General features: G+C 40.3%; 1 pseudogene; it reads left to right on the forward strand.

Annotated features, from left to right (window-relative positions):
* LOC107570732 (peroxisomal membrane protein PEX14-like) overlaps window positions 1–8,075 on the forward strand; it is an 83,676-nt pseudogene that overhangs the window by 46,117 nt on the left and 29,484 nt on the right.

Raw genomic sequence — 8,075 nt, forward strand, 5'->3', positions numbered from 1 at the left:
ACATTTTGTGTGTTTCTCTTATTGCTTCATACGTTTGTTATATTTGACTGTAAGTGCCCTGCGAAGTGGACATTACCGGATGTTCCTCCATGATTCCAGTTTGAAGGGAGCGTATATGTTCCATACAAAGGGCATTTAAGTGTGCGAGACGTGAATTTAAATTGTGTTTATTTACAGAGGTATATTATGTCCCACTTCATGCTTTTCTAGTAAGTTTCTTTTGTGTGCGAAGACGCTGTAGGCAGTGGCGCAGCTCAGATCTGTAAATGAATATTCCGAAGTGAAGTAAACTTCAACGGATTTCCCCTGCTCAGGGAGTAGGGAGCAATGGACACTGTGTAGGGACCATGTCAATCAGAACACAGTTCATGCACGGAGCTCACTTCTAACGAGGTGATCTGAATCAGGTGTGTTAACAACGAGAGACGTAAAAAAACATGCAGAGCGGGGGGAATGCGAGGACTGGAATTGAGAACCGCTGGTCTAGAACAATTCTCACAAGTATAACACGATGTTGCTGGGTGCCGCGGACTGACGCCGAACGGCGCCGCCGGTGTGCCTACACTCATAGAAAATAATGTATTTGAATTTTAAAGACGTGGTGCGACGCAACGCTGCGTTTCTCGTCCGGCATGAAATGCTGTTTTTTTCACCTCTGTGCCCAAACGTCTTTGTATGGGCTTCCGAAAGCGGGTGATGTCAGGAAACAGTGGTTGCATTTTATTTTTTAACTCTGTTCCTGAGCATTATAACCCCAATTTGCTATTGTGTGCTGCGCATTTTACTGAGGACAGCTTCCACATCACGAGTGAGAAGTGCCGTCCCTTTTACCAAAACACTTTGACGAATCAATCTTAAATTCTTGAGTTATCGTTTTGAATCTCCGTATGACTGATCACAAACTCATTACCTTTGCTCATCACTGACGATTTCTTTGTGGCCATTTACAGAAAAGTCATTTTTGTGGTGAAAACCGTGATACGCAAGCAGTAGAATGGGAAAAAAATGGAAGACATTGCAAAAGATTTGAGATTCGTGAATGTAATAATGAAAGGTCTCTGTTTATCGCAACTTAACATTCAAAAAACAAAGGAAAAGCAGTGCAGAGGAATACAAAAAAATGCGTTTTGTGTGAACGTCCCCTCACTGTCTGTGTTGTGTGTGCGCATGACAGCATGTAGTTAAGCGTACCCACATTCGCAACAGAGTATTGTTTCTAATAAATGACATTTTAATTATGAACAACATTAAATTGTGTTCTCACTCAGGGGAAATCACAAAAAATGAAGTGTGCCCGTTGATACGTTGATATCTTAAAAAACTATGGGCTGAATTTTTCAGCTGACTGCTAGTTGGCAGCGGTACAGAATTTACTGTCCTTCATTTAGTGTCTCCAAGTTGAGTAATCAGGGATATAAAACGTTTTTTCCTTAGTTTTCCCAACAGAGAATGGCTTTTCCCTTGTCTACCAGTCCTGTCACAAACTTCACCCAGCAGCTTCCAGTAAGCCTGCATGTGGACGTCTGGTGTGACACAAGCCGCTGGAGTCGGAGCCCGGATCTTTGACCTCACTAGTGTGCTTCCTGTAGTCATTTCATTATGCTTAAAGGGCCATGAGGGACACTGGTGCACTGCAAGTGTAATACCGCTCACGTCATGAAGGTAAAGAAATGGTTCATCATCCCTGATATTAATAGGAAAGAGTTTGCAAGTAAGGTGATGCGACTCACCTCTTGGACAGGAATGGCAATGACCAAGGCCTGCATAGAAGACAAAGGGATTGATGTGGTTATAAATTACTCCACGGCGCCACCTAGGCCAGCAGCTTTTCACTTTGTCATCAGGAGAAGGCGATAAAGCAGGAAAATGACCAGAGTCCTCCTTTTTTTTTTAATACATAAATGAATACGCTATGAGAGCGGTCATTATTTAAGGCATGCAGTCGTGTGGGACATGGACTTGACATGTGAAATCTCACAGAAATGCTCTCGGTGACCTCCATCTTTACGACCTTAAGTATTTTTCTTCATGTTCAATCTGGTATTATTATAATAATAAGCAATATTCACCAAGTGATTTTGTTCAAGCCTGGTTGGTCTGTTGAAAAAAGAGCGTCCACCTTTAACAGCCGTTCAGTAAGCTATTTTATAATTGTCCCTGTGAGCTTGTTCTTACCCTATGAAGTTCACAAGTGCCAAAATTGGAGAACTGCACTTTATGGCTGGATGAGTCGCCTCATCACTCTTTAAAAAAAGGGTGGAGGAAAAAAAACATCCTGAAAATAAGATCCCAGAAAATAGAGCCATAAATAATACAGAGAGCAATGGGTTTTCCTTTAAATAAATACCGATCAGGTTTATGTTGAAAGACAATAGAAAACGTAGCCCAGATATGCAGTTTACAGTATTTATAGCTGTAATATCGCAGTGCCACCACCGTAATTTCATGCCCCAATGAGAATGGCAAGGTCAAAGCAAATGCTTCGACTGAGCATCTGCTAATATGGTGACTCATAAACAGGCTGTGCGTGTATCAGGTGCACCAAATAATACAGTATAATGAAATACAGAATAGCTTTCCATTATTGTTCTTTTTTATGGTGTCGTCATTAGATGTAATTTATGTCTAAAAAAAAAATTTAATCTACCGGCAGGTCGATCTGAAATGGAGGTCCGAGGGGTCATTCCACAGGTTTTGGAAACTGTAATAAATTTTGTGTTTCCTTTTTGTGTCATTTTCCTTTTATATGTAAAATTCACTCTTGTTGTCCTTCTTTTAAATTGGATCTCAAAGGTCTTTCATTTGTCGTCCCATTTTCTTTGTAATAAAGGCATCAGAGGAGACAAAACAGCTGAGTGAGTCCAAAAACCCGAAAGAAAAGCAAACGCGTTAATGAATTTGCATGCATCTTATTCGGATGTGCGCCGAACCCCTTTGTAGTTGCGCAGGGGGTGCTACTTAAGAATTCAAATGACGTTACGAATATGTTTGTTCATTACGTCCTTCGAAAACGACCCCCTTGTTCTGAGGTGAACTCACGAAAACGTGAACTTCCTGAGAGCGTCTTTACAGCGAGGTGAGTGGGAGGAAATGAGAGGGGGGCCTCCAAGTCTCATTCAATAGTCTGCCACCATGCAGTCTGGTGTGGTCAGATGAATAGGGAGTCCAGGGACACATTATTGCTTATTGGACAGTACAGGCTGACTGCACCAGCTCAGCACATGGCCATGGCTGCTTCCTGGCACTTTGAATGCCATGCAAGACAGGATGACCAATATTTGCCTTAAATTATTCAACATTTTTCAGAGTCATTTCAACCCCCACATAACCTGCCCTCCTTTTAACTTTGACCTCAACCAAGAGATTCCTGCAAGAGAGGTAAAATCAGCTACATGGGTATGGGTGGTATAAATTTTGTTAATGTCATTCTTGACAAGTAAGGGAGAATATGGTTAGATCTGTGTCATAAATTTGGATGTCAACGTTTTGCTGCTGTGGAAGAGGAAACTGTATGATTTAGAGCTGTTTTTTTAATGAAGTGGTGTTTGAAAGAAGTCTTTTATGCTCACCAAAAATACAGAAACATTTTGTTACAATTTAACTGTTTTCTGTTTTATTGTATTATAAAATCTCATTTATTTCTGTAATGGCAAAGCTATTTTCATCAGCCATTACTCCAGTTTTTAGTGTCACATGATCCTTCAGAAATCATTCAAATATGCATTTTTTGTAATCAACTTTTTATTGTCTGTCAAATATAAGCAAAAGAACATCATTAGACCAAACAATCAAGGAAGGATGAATAACAGACATATTATAAATAATTCTACAGTCAAAGAAAAGCAAGAAATAAAAATACGAAAAAAATTAAATAAACAAATAATTAAATTAAAAAAGAATAAAGATAAATAAAAACTAATATGCATATGATTTGATGATCAGTCATGTTTTATAAAGGCCACTTTTTGGCTGTAGCCATTATTTTTGTTATGGATATAAACACATGATTTTTCATAATATAAATTCTTTTTTTTTTTCTTTTTTTTTTACTCTGGACAACAAGTTTTTTTTGTTGCTATCTATATTTGCACTCTCCCTACTACATTTTTTCCATGATATCTTTGTGTCATAAATAAATGTATTTCTGTTTTTTTTTAATTAAACATTAACTTTTCTTAAAAAAAGGTAAAATTTTTACATGATTAATTGCTGTAATTAAACTCTCACACAGTTATAAATTGAAACTTTTACTGGAAATCCATGAAACGCGGCAATAAAATAGTGCGATAAACCATGCATCCCTACCTCTGCTGCGTTTGTGTGCTCCTGTATTGTTTTGCAGTGTTGTTAGTGTGGCTCTATGAAGTGTGACTGTGATTTCATACCCAGCAGACAGGGCTGAACAGGCTCAGACTCTGTTCTCTGCCAAGCTCCCAGCTCTCTCCGCTCTATTTAAGCACATGTGGCACTGGCATTTGCCACATTTATGATGTGTGTATTACAGCGCAAAAACAGCTTGCTGTCTGCTCTTTAAACAGCTCAATTTGGAGCAAAGCTCAGCCTTTTGGCTCTCTGGCAGGCAGCCGTGCCGTATGAAAGCATGTGGAATAGAGTAGCGCAATGCCCAAGGGGATATCTCCAGTAAACAGAGCAAGAGCGCGCGAGAGAGACTAAATACGCAATGACAGACGTGACACACTCCAGTCTACTGTGGACAAACAAAGGTCAGAGGGAGTGTGTGTGTGTTGCAGGATACAGTAGATTTATTAAATTGATATGTGTAACTTACAGTTTAATAGAAACTGGAGCCTTTTTAAACCATTGGCTCTAAATGGAGATGTTAAAGCATTTGGGTTTTATGTGCCAATTGTAGAGGAAGCCCATAATGTTTTCCCTCTTTTATGTCTTCATTAAATGTCAAAGCACAAGTACATTCGACTAACAGGCTTTTTCCGCCTCTGTCTTTCTTTTCCCACTATTTCTCCGAGCTCTTGTTGCCGTCTACTCCATCGCCGCTCTGTTTAGGCCCGTATAGAGTCACTTAATCAAGACAAGATGCAGACCAATGACTGCGTGCAGTGTTGGAAATAAACCAGCTTTCTTTCCACAAAAGGAAATATTAATATTAGATTTTTTTCCCCTCTCCTGTCATTTTCCATCAGGGACCTCTATGCAATTTAATCACCACTAAAATCATTAAAAAAGATCTGAAGATTAAATTATATTGGCATTTGCAAAATTATGTAATACATTTACATTACAATGAAGAAATTAAAATAATGCATTTTATCTGTGTGGGGTTCCGCTGAGCTCTACCTGGGGAAATATAGCAGCAGGAAATGGACAGGCTCTGTTCTTGAGATCTGACTGTAATGGAGAAGAGCTCAGAGCTTTGGACCTCCAGAGCTGCTTCTCCTGGTATATATCTGCCACCTATAGTGCTATTAACCTAGTTTAGCGAGAGTTTTAACGTTTAGATCTATTTGCAGGTTCCAAAGGACAGTCAAGGACACACTTCAACACAATATATCACAATTTTCCCCCTCATATTACACTGTTTTTCAAGTAATTTCTGGAGTTTTCAGACATTTTCATTCAATAGAATTGTGCCTTCAATCTTGTGAGTGACAAGGCACTGATTCTTGAGTTCTCAGAGATGAAAGGTTACAAATAATTTTGGAACGATCTGTTCAGATTTCACCAACGTTTTTACCTAAAGTGTTTTCCTTTGCCTATCACTCAGTATCAGTCAACACTGTCAGATACAAAAGTAATGTCAAGTATTTAATACAAATATTTATTAGCTAGGCTACTTCAAATGAGGAAGGTTTTCTAAAAATACCAAACTATTTCTTTACACCTCGAGTAATAAATGGCCACATATTAATAAATACACAATAAATGCACAATTATTTTATATATAAAATATATAAATTACATAAGAATTTACTTGATTTTTTTTTTTTTGGCTAAATATGTTGATGTGTTTAATGTCATACCACCTTCTCTCCATGTAGGTCTGACTGATGAGGAGGTTGATCTGGCCATCCAGCGGTCCGGTAGTACAGAGGAGCCGCTCACTGTAGCTGTTCCCGGGCCCGCGCACATCGCTCACCCTGTTCCACTGGCCCCATACAGTGAGTATTACCACAGTCGTTTTTACTAGGATAGGGGGTCTACCCTATAACCCTTCCACTTGGCCACCCGCTGTATGTTTTTGCAGCTCATGTGCTCCTTAAACATGACTCTAGTCTAGTCTAGTAGATTTTCTCTACCAAATGGTGCGTGACTATATTAAATCCTCCAATGTCCTCTGTGCTCCCGTAATCTTGTTTAAACCTTCGCCCGTACATCAGTTCAAAACAGGCCAACTGTGTGGAATACCTTGGAATATTGTGCTGATATTTTTATAAGCGTCCGAACATAACTATTATCTTAGACGAGTGGTTTTCAAAGGAAATGAGTGGCATTGAGCATCCCATTTGCGTAGGCATGTAATTAATTCTGGCACGGCCTTGCGTTATGATGTCCATACCGTTACGGCGATCTCTGGTTGGTTGGCCCACCGAGGGCCTTTCTGCAGCCTGTATCTTTATTACCTCTGCGGGTTATGAGCTCCAGGCCGGCCGCTGATTTACCAATCCTGAATGAAGTTCGCATAATGCTTAACCTGTATGACAATGATTCCAGATGTATTCCACCCTCATTTATTGCCACCCTGTCCTTGACTCCCCGCCATCTCATGTTTTGTAATGAAAGTGATGTTGATGGGATGGCCATGTAGTTAGGCTTCAGCCCCACTAGAGTGGGGGGTTTTATATCAAAACGGCTATGAGAGAATAGCATAATGAGGGGAGAGTGAGGAGATCTTCGCGGGGGTCAGGTTGGAAAGAGGGGGTCCCTCTCTTTGATGTCCTTGTTATGGGGACGATGCGTCTGGACCCGCATCCATCTCTGTCGGAGTAATGGATACTCTGATCTCTATTTTCAAGCAGCAGAAGGACAGTAGGGCCTTTTCTGAACCCAATAAATTTGAACAGAGATTGGAAAAAAGGGGAATGGAGGCCATGCTCACACCTTAAGTGACCACATAAAAAGCAGGAGTGGAAAGTGGAGGTGGAGGGGCTACCCATGTGGAAGAAGGACCTCTGTTTGGACCTCGAGTTGAAGTAGGAGTTTGGTCAGGGCCGCCGGCTAAGCTCAAGGACTCTGAAATCACCCAAGCTGCCATCATGCGTGTCCTGCACGCCATGCCCCCGCAAGGACACTTCGGTTAATGTGGTGTTTACCATTTATACAAAAAGCTAGGTTGTCAGAAGTTCTTAAAATGGAAGTTTTAAGAAGTTGCAGGTTTGCTGATGTTTTTGATGTACTCTTTGGTGTAGATTGTCACCTTCATTCAGCAGAACTGAGCTTCAGTCTTCAGACAGGTTTGATCCTATGAGTGACAAGGCACTGATCCTTGAGTATTTCTTAAGGCTGGGACACACCAAACCGACTTCAAAGAACTAGCGGCGACAAAAGCCTACAGTATTGTCGCCTTGCATCGGCAGCATCTGGACCAAAAAGCTGTGCTTGAACACACCGTTCAGACTGCAGCCATCAATAGTATATATACTGTATATATATATATATATATATATATATATTAGGGCTGTCATCGTTAACGCATGCGATTAATGTTACAATCCTTAACGCGTTAAAATAATTTAAAGCAATTAACGCAAAATTACTGAAGCACAGTTTCTATTCTAACCCTTTAACCCAATTTTGCTACTGTGCTTGCGATTAGATCATTTTAAGCTGCTAAACTCCGGGAAAGTTTTCAGTCCAATGATCCAGTAAGCCAATGCATTCAAACAATCCGTCCAAAACAGTGCTAATTTAAAGGAAATCAGGCTGATTACATCAGAGATTGCAGAGAGAACAGATACTCGCGTTGCGTTTTAAGTGAATTATTCATTCCAGTGCGTTTCGCTTTAAAACACGAGCTCTGTCATATTCTGTGATTGTCTCTGAAGAGCGCGAGCCCTCACATGTCACACGCGCTGTGTGAAGTACAGACTGAATTAATT

Source organism: Sinocyclocheilus grahami, unplaced genomic scaffold (genome assembly GCF_001515645.1).
Source record: "Sinocyclocheilus grahami isolate Dianchi unplaced genomic scaffold, SAMN03320097.WGS_v1.1 scaffold29.1, whole genome shotgun sequence".
Taxonomy (NCBI): domain Eukaryota; kingdom Metazoa; phylum Chordata; class Actinopteri; order Cypriniformes; family Cyprinidae; genus Sinocyclocheilus; species Sinocyclocheilus grahami.